Here is a 13135-nt window from a genome sequence, read left to right as displayed (position 1 = left end):
TAATGTGATGTAAACTCTTTGCTTGGATCCTTTCCATGGTCGCAGAAGATACCTATTCCAGAGAGGGACCTCCGAGGTTTTATGAACTTCAGGTAATTCATTTCTGATTTAATGAAGTGCAAAAATTGTCGCATGAACACTACCCGCCTAATGGTAGTGTTGCCTACTACATGCTGCCTACACATTAGGGTCTCACAGATTCTTGAAGAATGGACTTGCCCATTGTAATTTAAGCTTGTTTAATGAAGTAAGATGCATATGATTTATAATTCACAGACATTTCTGTTCTTTCCTATGCCTTGCCACTCCTCTAGGTTATAGGTTGGGAGTTAGAGGTTAGACCATCTCGTTTCTTATGATTCTGTCAGTGGATAGTTGAAGAAATTTGGCCACTTTTATTCTTCCATCATAACTATGAACGCAGGCTAATCAGCCCCAGTAGAAGGGGGCGGAGTAAAAGGGGCTGAGTGTAATGAGGGGTAAAGGGCCCTCTCTGTGCAGTCAGAGCTGAGCTAAGTCTGCTCCACAACGCTGTTCCCCAAGAAACCAAACAGGAATAGTAATGTGGAATGACAGAGTGCTGAACACCACCGGCCCCTGGGTGAAATCATCCGTCAGCTGCTGGAAGGGAACGAGGTGAAACCTGCTTCATTTACTTTGAGACAGTTCTGACAAACACAGACCACATGGCTCCGTCAGCAGTAGAAAGCAATGAAGTGAAATGTGCAGCCGCTGAGCTGAGCTGGACCTCGTCCCCCAGATGCGCCTTGCCTCACCGTATTGGAGCCACCATTCCTAAACCCCCTGGAAGCCCTGCCCGTGTCCTGAACCCATCGGCAGCCTCACCCGAAGCTGCCTGGTGATCCTGGATGAAGTCCAAATTTTGGCTTAGGGGCAGAGATCTCTCCCTCCAGGCTGTCTTCCGCTCCAGCCCCAGCAGTTTGCACCTTTGCACATGGTGCTGTAGTTTTCTACAGGGGTCATGCTACATCTCTTCTTAGAACCTTACCGCCATTGTCGCTCTCCTCTCCAGAATGCCCAAACCTTTGTCTGCTCCCCTAAATGATGTCAGATTCAGCTTTGAAGTCTGCCTCTGTCTCGTCTTTGCTGCCTGCCTCCAGAGAAGTTCTTGCTCTCTGCTGTGTCTTTAATTATCTTAGCTGCTTCTGATGTGCATTTGGTACATTTTTGGTAATGTTCAGTTCTGCTCTGGAAGAAAACAAATAGAATGGATGAAACTCATGAGATGTGATAAGCATATAGAACACGCAGCTTGTTAGTCAAATAAGTGAAGTAGAGCATTGTGGATACAGGCAGAGATGGAAGGACCAAGTAGTTAACTAAGTGTTCATGATGCACTAAATATAGGTGCAGTGCTGAACATCTGTGAGAGCTCTCAATTTGAATGCCCACTGGCACATCCATGAGCCTTCTCCCCAAGAAATGGAGATATTGCGCGTGGCTGCTCAGCGGGCTGATTGATAAGCTATGGCTGTGGCCAGGAGGACTTGCCCTAGGGCTAGAACAAGTACCATGTGGTTGGCTGTGGTTGCCTTGGACTGTTGGTCCCTCTTGTTCCCACCTCTCTCATAACTGCACCATCAGTGGGAAGAGGTAGAACCTATAATTTATGTTGTGTGGTTCTTCCTATTCTCGTTGGATCCTAAGTGTGGTAATGTACGCCATACATCTTCCCCTTGCTTCTCACCGTGTGTTTGACTTAATTAATGATCCATGTGACTGGCGCATATTAATGTGGCCTAAGACTTGTGTTCCACAGCCTGTGGAAGGGTTGCCAGGTAGAGTACTTGGTGGCTCCCATTGTATGAAGGCACTTTCTCACCCAACACTGCTCACTAAATATCTACTTAATGAGGGAGGGATTCCATGTGTGAACATGTGTGGGATTCAGAGATTCTTTCATACTTCTACCCACCCTTGGCAAAGAGCCACAAAGGCCTGTTGTTGCTGCCCTTTGAGCTCTGAGATGATCTCCACCTTTCCTGGATAGGCCGGGGAGCCCCTTACAAGAAGGGAAACAGGGTAAGCAAGTGAGGGAGAGCAGGACTCCTTGTGAAAAGCGAGGACAGGAGATTGAGGACAGTGGAGATGGCATTTCCCCGGAAAGTGACAGTGAGGGGAAGAGGGTGAGACTGATATCTAAATACTCAGAAGAAGGGAGGACACAGAGAAGAGTGAGATTTAGAAAGAGGAATGTAAATGCGGTGAGCAGGAGAGGGGATAAGAGCAGGCAAAGTCAAGGTGGAGCACAGGGGACCTGGCAGGAGGATGGAAGTGGTGGAGGATGGCAGTGAGTTCTCAGTTGGTACAAACTCACAAGCACTTTGGAAGTTCAGGATTCCTTGTCTGATGAATTTTTATGTGTAGACAGTTTGCACTTTATTGGTGTTTTGCTTCTGTTTGTGGCAAGTTAACTCTCTCTTCATGATGGCTTAATCCCCCAGGTATGCTTCCCCCTACTTTCGAACCATGGATGACTCTTAAATTGTTTGTTATGGATTTTAAATAATACAGAGCACCTCAGTCTCCTTTTTGAAATCAGCTCCTTGAAGTATAAATAAGAAAATAAATACTCAAACAATTAAATGAAATTTCCTCCTATTGATGGTCTGTGACCATTCTGAAAAATAACATCTGCCTGTTCTTGGGCTCCAAGGGATTTTATGAGCATTAATGACATGTCTGAAAAGCGTTTCATTTCCTTGGAAATGAGCTTAACAATGTGTTTTGCTCTCCACAATGATATAACAAGCCACTCATGCTGTGCTACTGATTTATAATAATTGAAACTTTGGTCGCTAAACAATTTAAGTAGTTTGATGGCAGCCTAAAACAAAATCTGTAATATTTTTATATCTCATACATGTTTTAGGTGATAGATAGGTAAATGGCCTTTCTGTGGCTTTTTAGAAAAGCATTCTGTGATATTTATTCTCCCATCATATTTTAACTAGTCCTTACATCAGTTCACAAGGTCATGGACTTGGCCTGTTTTTCATTTCACAAACATCTGGATTTATAGTAAATGATTCATGCAGCCTGATACATAACTGCCCTCTTTTTGCTCTCTCTTATGATCACTTGTGGAATTCGATTTGCCTCATGCCTGGTGAGCCATTCTTTCACTTGGAACAATTTCCTCAGTTATACAAGTCTGCAGCTTATAGAATAATCCAAAACATGCTATCTAGGAGGGTTTTCTCATTTTCAGTTGGCAAATTTCATGTCATCCTTGGCAAAGAACACAATAAAGAGTTGAGACAATGTCAAACGTGACAAGGACAATAATATCCCAAAGCAGAAAGTTGTAGACAAAATAGAATGGAGGAAATGAACTCAGAATTTTTAACTGTACTCTTCCCTGGTTTTCTTTTTGTTCTAGCACTCAGGCTCATCTGAGAAGTTATGTGCTTAGTGACAGATTTATCTTCCTCTGGGTTCCTTGGTGTGTAGCCTTCATGAGAGCAGGGACCTATAACTGTGCCTTGCTCATAGTAGATACTCAGTAAGTGTTTGTTGGATTAATGAATGAAAGGTCCATTCATCAGCCAGTAAAATAATAAAAATGGTACTTAATAAGAGTTACTGTTTATTGAATGCCCCTGTGTCAGATTGAATAGTGTCTCTTCAGAATTCATGGCCAACCAGAACCTCAGAATATGACCTTGCTTAGAAATAGGGTCTACGCAGACCTAGTTAGATTAAGATGGAGTCATATAGGACTGGGTGTTCTCTAAATCCAGTATGGCTGATTTCTTTGTAAAAACAGGAGAGCACACAGGGAGAGACACACTCAGAGAAGAAGGCATGTGACAATGTATGGAGAAATTGGAGTTACACTGCTACAAGCCCATCAATGCCAGGCTCGCTAGCAGCCACCAGAAGCCAGGAGAGAGGCATGGATGGCATCTTCCCCCAGAGGTCCTTGCAGGAACCAACCCTGCACACACCTGATTTTGGATGCCTGGACTCTAGAACTGTAAGAAGATAATTTTTGGTTATTTTTAGCCTCTGGAGTTACAGTATTTTGTTATGACTATCCCAGAAAGTAATACAACCCTCTTTATGACAGGTCCTGGGAAAGTGCCCATTTACAGATCTGGAACCTGGACTGAATAAGCTAAATGTCTTGCTAAGAGATACCAGGGCCCAACTCAGTTCTTTGCACTTTCTAGGGCTTCACACTTTTGCCTACTGTGTCACAAGCCTGGTTGCCAGGAGTGGAAGGGACTTGTAAATTTAAAGTTAGCATCCCTACTTGGGTTCATTTCATGACTGCTTTTACCCTTAGGATTAGAGAGGGGCGTGTACCATCTTTATTAGCAATTATGTGCCAAGTGAAGTAAATGCCATTGCAAGTTGGCCAGAAACCAGGGGATTCCCTGTATCCGGGATATCTTCTAAATTTACAGTTCTGTTATTGATTTGCTCTACTCTAAGATGGCGAAGGCTTAGCAAACCGGCATGATCTCCTGAATATGAATTTACCCAGCTATACTCTATGACTCTGTGTTTTATATCTAGTCTTATATACTAAACCAAAATACATTCATATGTTTGCCAAAAGACATACAAGGAAGTTAATGGCAGCACTGTTTATAGTGGCTTCAAGTTGGAAGCTACACAAATGGCCACTAACAATCGAATGAAAAATAAATTGTGGTTTAGCTGTCCACAATCAGATTATGCAAAATTAGAATAAATGAATCAGTGTAACATATAGCTATATTCCACAAGGTGTTACTGGGTGGGGGAGGCCAACTAGAAAAGAAGATATATTTAATAATTCAATTATATACATTTCAAAAGCAGGCAAAAATAAACTGTAGTTTTAGAAAAGTCAAGTTGGAGGTTTATCTTTGAGTGTTAAGTAAATTTTGGTCTTTGTTTCTTAATCTGTTTGTTGGTTATATATGGGCTGTTTCTGAAAAAGAATTATATTTTTTGCAGAACCTGAAAAAGCTGTTGCTGCTATTGATGCATAACATACTGCTATTATTGGTCTTTTTATATAAATATAAATATATATATATATATACACACACACACACATGTATATATAATTTGAATTTTTGGAAACTTTAATGGTGCTGTCAACTTTGGAAAAAGTTATCCCAATTTACTGTGTTGAATTGGCATTGTACAGAAATGGACAGCCATATTGGTCTAGAAATGTTAATTTTTTTATTTTTATTTTTTATTTTTTTTACATTTGTACAGGGGTAACGCACTGTATTAAATATGTAAGGGAATATTACGTGGATTTGATTACAGAAGCTAATAAAGTATTCTCTAATTAAAAAAAGAATAAGATAAGACTACAAGAGCAAGAAGCAATTTAAATATGTTAAGGGACCATTTTCATCTTCAGAATTAAGGATTATTTTAATCTTACATCATTGCCTTTTCTCTTTTACTTTCCTTTTTAGTTTTATTTTAGGATTCCCTATTTTTAATATTCATACAGAGATTTCTTTAACTGAAATACTGAATGGTTTCTTTGGTTTGAAAAACTATAATAGTACACAGGATCCTAATGAGATAATTAATAATGTGAAATAGGAAGTAAAGGGCTAAAGGTGTAGGGAAAATGGGAAGGATGGGGGAAAGGTAATAAGGGAGAGGAAAAAAATATGAGAAATTGAAAAAATGGAAATAAAGTGTTTGTAAATGGGGAGGGGAGGAGAGGGGAAGGGAGGGCAGGGACAAGGGGAAAAAATGAGAATCAAGATCTATCATGTAAAGGTACAATATCCCAATAATGAATGTAACTGTACTGTATACCTAGATTGTACCAATAAACTCAATAAAAAAAAGAATTATATTTTTATGATTTGTGTATCTATGCATAGATAATAATGGCTAAAACTATTTTAGAAAGTAATATGAAGAAATTTGCAAATCCCCTCTGCCATCCTATTCCATCTTCTTCACTAGAATAATCATTTACCTGTGTCTGGAAACAACTCTTCTTGTTGGGTTATACTTTTTAGCCAGTTCTTTGTTTCTAAATGGTTCTTTGGCTATAGTCTGGGAGGAGAAAGTGGCCTTTGAACACTCACATGCTCAGAAGGGATGAAGGACCATTTCTAAAAGTGGCAAACTGCAAGTGTCACCTTCATCACAGAGCAAAATAGAGCAATGTTTTTGGCACTGGGAATCAAAGCTGGGGCCTTGTGCATGCTAGGCAAAGGCACTACCATTGAGCTTCATCCACAACCCAAGGAAACTACTTTAGAAAACTACTTTATTATTGTACTTCTGGAAAAAAAATTGTTGAGTGAATAAAGTCTCAAGACTATAAGCCTTATCCACCCCCCCCAACCAGTTCAGTCCCAATTTCAGCACTGAAAGTCCTGTGTCCTGACCCTCCACCCTGGTCCTGGGTGCTGGAAGACAAGATTGTTGATCACTAGCCCTGCTTGTGCTGGGCATGGCAGCCCTGGCTGTAGCCCAGGCTTAGCTTCTTCCTGGCTTGGCTCTTGAGGTTTGGTACACAGCTATAAACAGAAACAAATAAAAACCAGAGGATGAAAGTGCTTTGTGTTAGAGAAAGGGTCACATCAGAGTTACTGTCCTGATGACACCATATTTTTCTGCAGTAGTATACTATGTTCATGGATAGTACCTCTTCTCTGGCAAAACTGTCACGGCAGTGGCAAACATAGCTAAGAATAACCGAACTCTTTTCTTGAGGCAGGTGCTATTCTAACCCTTTTTCATGGATCATCTTACTTAGTCTTTACAACAACCCAAATGAAGTATTGCCATTATTTGACTTTGTGATGAGGGAACTGAGGCATAGACCGATGAAGTAGCCCAAGACCAAACAGTTTGAAAAGGCAGAGTCTCTGGAGTTCCTTAATTGAGTGTGGATTGGATTCCCAGCTATGTCTTTACTGCCTGTGTTGCCTGGGGCTGTCACTTTTCTATACTAAGGTTGACCTACTCTGTGGATGCAAATGTCCTACCAAACATTATAGTTGTATGACTTAAGTTAAAGTATGCAAAAGTGCTTGGCTTGTAGTGCTTACTCAGTAAATATTACTTTCTTCTGCTGTCTTTCTTCCACTTGTCTTTGGTGAGATTTATTGCCATCACACTGTGGCAGGGTAGGGGCTTTAAAATCACATAAAATCATTCAGTCACTTCCTGTTTTATATGGCAAAGCCATGAGGTGAGGCAGGTACAAAATGAGACAAAACTATAAGACCCAATGGAAAATTACAAAATGTGCATGAGGTGGGACAAAATCATGACCAATCAATAAGATTACAAGTACAGTCACCCAGGTAATATTGATTAAAAGGTGATCAAATGGGAAACTGAGTTGCATGCAAGGAATTTCCCATTTAGAATATCAGTCACTGCTATCTATCTCTAGGGGAAGTAGTGCCTCTTTTCTTTTTTGTAATTCCAATCCAGTGAATGTGCCTCAATTGTTCTGCATGTTGGTTCCTTGCTGTGTTGGCTCCTTGAGGGCTGGCACCTTGAGGACTGGTACCTTGAGGGTGGCCCTAACTGCTTACAAGATATGTAATTCATTTACCTATTTACAGTATTCCCCCTCTAAAGAAGTACCCTTAACTGCCATGAGGGGACAAGGGGTGAAGACTTTTCTGGCTACTTCCAGCTGAAGAGGGTTATATTTGTGATTGGCAGTCAGTTACTCTACAGAGGGTCTATCTAAAGGTCCTCAATAGATGCCAGGCATTGTCACCTTGGGTTGCTATATCACTTTGAGTCTGGAGGACACAAAGGCAAAAAACAGTTAAGAATACATGGGCTAAATAATAAGGTCACCAGGATTGTTCTGAATATAGCCAACAAGTGTTTTCACCAGGAGAAACTAGTAGCAACCTCCTACGAAGAGGATAAAGGGAAGGTCCAGGTTACTTCAGAGTCCAACATAGAAGTCGTATTGTAGTTTAGCAGTTATGAACTGTTTACAAGATCAATCTGGTTGTTCCTAGTAAAAGAAGCCTAGCATATTTGTCATTGGTTCCATTTGTATGACCATTTGGAGTTTGGAAGCCTCTAGGCAAGAATAAGCCAACTTTTAAAGAAGTTAGAGCATGTATAATCTAAGCATGAGCACTAAAATGAAAGGGCAGGTTGGGGAAAGAGTCACACTTAGAAACTGAAATAGTGATTGTAAACTGTTAGGTCTTAGGCTCTTTTATTGATGGAGGTTGTCTATAAGTCTGATATTTTGTCATAAGTCTTTTCAGTCTTAGCTATACGAACATAGACAATTTAAAGGAATAAATTTAGCTAAGGAATTTAAAAGTCTAGTTGAGCTCTTATAGATTCTACTGTAGTTTTCCTAATGATCTATAACTATGGTCAGCTACCAGTGTAGCTGGAAACTGCCAGAAGGAGTCAGTGATCAGAGCCTCTTTTTATATCTAGCTTTATTACTATGGCATTATTTTATACCTCTTTTGGTTGTTCTTTTCTGCTGGGTGTTTAAGACCAAGTTAAAGTGAGACCTTCAGTGAATATGAAGCTCTTGCTATCTATCATGGTCAGTTAAGTCTCCTTAGGCATTATTTTGGAAACATTCATAGAGCCTCTCAGCTCCTTCCTGTCAGTGTCAGCCATCAGGGATGGATCATGGCCTTGCTTGAACATGGTGCTTTCAGTGAAAATATAGGAGACTTTTTCCTCTTTGTGACTTTTCTTTGGCACACAGTACAGTTGTCCTCTGGTGTCCAGCAATCTCCCTGCTCAGGAACTTGGCTGACTTACCAAAGATGTAAGATGCTATAGGAAATGCTCCCTCATGTCCTAGATCTTTGTTGACCTTAAGGGGCCAGGCCAAAATATTGGCTGTCTTTTTAGCCCAGTTACCTTTTTAATTCTAATTGTACATATCAGGGAAGAGAATTAACCTCTGAGAGCCTTGGCTTCCTTACTGAGAAATGGGAATAATAAGGCCTTTTAAAATAGATAATAAAGGCAGACCGAGCATGTGCTTTTGGTACCTGTGTCACCCCCGTTCAGCCCATCTCTCACTTCTACTGTTCAAGAAGTGCCCTGGGATCTGAGACCCAGTTTGGGAACATCCTCCATCCTGTGTCTCTGCTTTTTAGCTTCTGGTTTTTTACAGAATAAATGGGATTATGTGGCTTCAATTGAAGTCATACATAAAATAATCCTATGTTCTGATTTAGGAAGAACACAACACATCAGAATCTGAACAAAAGTGAAGGAAGAGTACAGATTAGAAAGAGAGGGACTGTAATGAGTTTGCCATGATTTACATCTCCCAGATTGATGTGTGTTATCATCTACACCAAAGAAGAGTGTAATGTATTAACCTATTAATAGCCATTTGTCTCTATCTCCTGAACTTTTTTTTCTTAGTAAGTCATGGAAATTTACTGTAAAGATTTAAATATAAATCTGCAAGGATTTGGTTTAAAATCATCCCTGTTGTCCAACCCTAGAGCAAAACGTTGTGTAGGGTCTTAATAGTGCTCGAATTTTCTCACTCTGAATCAGATCATTTAAATATGCAAGGTGTTAAACATGACACAAAGAGGAAAAGGACAGTTTGTGCCTTTGAAGAGGTAGAGCTTATCTGAAGGAAAAGGAAAGGGCAGAAATACTTTTATTGAGTATTTAGGTGATAAACACATTATATGTCCTATTGTCTTAACCCCCAAATCTTCCAGAGATCCTGGGTTCTTCTTTGTATAGATGCAAAGAATTCAAGGTGGTTTACAACTTTACTTAAACCTTGAGACAGTTCATAAATATTTGCAAAGTATAAGCTATATGGCCAAAAGAATTCAGGGAAAGGAAAATAGAGTTGACTTGGGATAAAATAGCACACAGGAATGTCTCCCAGATGGCTGTATGCAACTGCTTGAGAGGGACTGCATATTTGACTTTGAGTTTCCTAAAGACCAAAGTGAAAAGAAAAAACAGCTAAGGTTTGTTTTGGTTCTATTCTCAAGATAAAATTGAATCAGCTGCGAGGAGCAGTTTTTCTGTGGAGGCTGGAAAGCAGATTGTTCTAAAAGTCTGCATGAAGAGGGCACTGTGTTGTAGCGGGCATTCACCCAGATCATGTTCCTACTGCAGAAATTGGAGAGCTGTTGCTATATGAGTGTTTGTCATCATGTCTCTCAGTGTAAATCCTTTGCAACAGCCCATTTGAACAAAACCAGAAGAAAATAAATATGTTCTTCAAATAATTCTCTGTAAATATTATCCCTTTTTTATGATACTGGAGTTCAAACCTAGGGATACTTTATCACTGAACTACATTTGCAGCGCTTTTTGTTTTTTTATTTTTAGGAATCTTGCTCAATTGCCCAAGCTGGCCTGAAACTTGCAATCCTCCTGCCTCACCCTCCTTAGTGGTGGGGATTATAAGTATGTGCCTCTGCATCAAGCTAAATATTATTTCTTAATAGTATTTTAATTTTGGCTTATTAGAATTAGGGTTCCCTCATTGCATTTGGTGGTCTTTTACATCTTTCATTGATAACAATGTCTGTTCTCTTTGTGGTTTACCTTGTCATTTAGTTGATGAAAAAACAAAAATCATTTGTCTTGGAGAATTTCCACATTCAGGATTTGGTGAATTGTATGCTAGAGATTTCACTGAATTTTGAATAATAATTACTTTATTTCCATGATAAGAAAAATTTTACTTAATTTCATTTCAGATTTATCTGGCTTTTTTTTTCATTTAGATGCTCTATTTCTCTTAATGTATAACTTTAAATCCTTTATTTTATTTAAAACATACTCATTTGGTATCTGATAATGCCATTATCTGAAGTGTTCATGGGTCTGGTTCTATCATTTGTTGTTTCTGATGACTCTTGTTCACAGGTGCTTGTCTCCTGGTAGATTTTGGTTATTCGGACTGTGAGTTCCTTGTGGGCTCGTATTTGTTGAAATTCTGTCTGAGAGACTTTTATGAGATTAAAGTTGAGAGTTTGTTTCTCTGCATGGATTTCTGATTGCCTTTGGCAATAACTCAGGGCATGATGGACTTGAGTCCACTCTAAGTGACATGAGGTTTTTCCGAGCCACACAGCTTGCATGACTTTTTAGCCACAGCAGTCTTTGTGTGGCCAGTTTTTTCTTCTGTGTTTTAAAATTAATTAATTTTAAAAATACTTCTTCCAGAGCCAAGGTTTCCTCTGTTCTTGCCATTGCTGGACAGACTCTGTTTATTTACTATTTTCCTGAGAGAATAGCTGCTTGTGAGTCCAGGCCTGTGTGGGTAGATCTCCAACCTAGTGGCCTGTCTTGTGCAAAGGCTGCAGTACACTCTTTCTCTGACTGCAGTCTCAGTTGGTTTGGGGCCCACCCACTTATTTCCTAAACTGCTTAATATGCTTATGTACTTATAAAATGTGTATACATTATAATTATGTAGCCTAGTATATTACTATACATTAGTACTACTTGCTATGTATATAAAATAATATTATAGATGTTGTAATTTTGGGGGGGTACCAGGGATGGACTCAGGACCTTACGTTTGCTAGGAAGGTGCAGTGCCACTGAGCTAAATCCCCGGCCCTTTAGATGTTATAATATTATATACGTATTTTAAAGCATTCTCTGTAGCTGGAGAACTTCAAAATCTCTTACCATTTTGCAAAACTAGAAATCCTCAATAGTCTGGGCCTTTCTTCAGTCAGATTCAAATCCAGCAAGTCTGTGTCAGGCCTGAACCCAGGGAACCTTTCAGGACTTCCTGTACCCCGTGTTTGGGGATCTTTTGCATTCCCCTACGCTAATGTAGAATACATTGCTGAGTGTTCCCGTGTTCCTGGCTGGGACTCATTCCTCACTACTACCCCGGACGTCATCTCATTCCCACAAAGCTGTACCAGCAGATGGGCAGCCCTGCTATGAATACACAGATCTTCACTTGCTTCCCCGACTCCAAGTTGCTCTCTGGAGCCTCTCTGATGTTTCATACGTTTTGTCTCTTGGGTCTGTAGGCTGTTGGAACCTACACTTTCTGGGATCTTTAGTTAGCATGTTCGGACAGCCCCATGTTCTTCCCCAAGGGTCGGTTTCTACAACTGGATTCATTTCCCCAACCACCTCCCTCCCTGCTCCACTCAACCTCAAATGCTCCACTGCAGTTTGGGTTCCAGTCAGTGGCTGGCCTCAGCCTCCTGTTAGGCCTGGATTACCAAAGTAACAGCATGCCTGGTGACGAAACCTTGAGCAGCGAAAGCAGTGTTATTTTGTGAAAAGAAAAGTATTAGTACAAAGCCCCTCTTGAGCAATCCAACCAGAGAAATCCTCTTCCTTGAATTCTGACAGAACTTTATGTGTGCTACTCTTAAGGGCTCGTTCACCCTCTCCTACATGCAGTAGTTACTTGTGTAAATGCTTGTGTTCCTTGCTAGACAGTCAGCTGCTTCAGAGTAGGACATGATACTGGGGTCAAAAGACCTGGATTCAAATTCTGATCCTACCATATCCCAGTTATGTAACTTTGGGCCTCTGTGTCCTCCCCTGCAAATTGAGGGCAGTATCCAATTCTTTATCTAAAAATTGGGGGAAAGATGTATTCAGGAAAACGATTTTAGAGAAGTAAAATAGGGTATATAGTATATATGATGTGACACCTGGTGTACCCTGCTGTCAAATCCCTTCCCTTTTCTGGTAATAGGAATATTCACAGGAAATAGATTAAAACAAAGAAGGCAATTACACTCACGTTTCGTTCGGATTCATTTTTGTTGCTAAATAGTTTACTAAATGACTTTCAGTTTTACAGAGCTTTTGGCTATTGTAATTGCAGATTAAAGGTCGTGGGCCTGTATTACCTACCTCGCCAAGGCGCTCAGTGCAGTTGATAACATCATAAAGTTCCCCCGACCCTGAGTCCAGCACGTACATAATAAGCTCACTAGATTTCATGTGAGACTGATTTTTAGCCACTTAATTGTATTGTTCATGAGAAGGCTGGGGATTGAACTCTGGTCTTTATGCTTGCAAGGCAGGCAGCGGACCCACTGAACCAAATCCCCAGCCCTATTTTTATTTTTCTACTCTTCTTCTTCTTCCTCTTCCTCCTTCTTTCTTCTTCTTCTTTTTTTTTTTTTTTTTTTTTTTTTTTTTT

At 40.1% G+C, this 13135-nt stretch overlaps 1 long non-coding RNA gene across 2 annotated transcripts in view; it reads left to right on the top strand.

Moving 5' to 3' along the window:
• The window catches only part of LOC104867959, a 147641-nt gene that overhangs the window by 66365 nt on the left and 68141 nt on the right, over positions 1-13135 (top strand). The gene's annotated exons all lie outside the window — the stretch shown is intronic.

The sequence above is a fragment of the Fukomys damarensis genome, unplaced genomic scaffold (assembly GCF_012274545.1).
Source record: "Fukomys damarensis isolate Sample0158 unplaced genomic scaffold, DMR_v1.0_HiC HiC_scaffold_17, whole genome shotgun sequence".
Classification (NCBI taxonomy): domain Eukaryota; kingdom Metazoa; phylum Chordata; class Mammalia; order Rodentia; family Bathyergidae; genus Fukomys; species Fukomys damarensis.
Note: the sequence above shows the minus strand (reverse complement) of the source record. Positions and strands in the feature narration are given on the sequence as shown.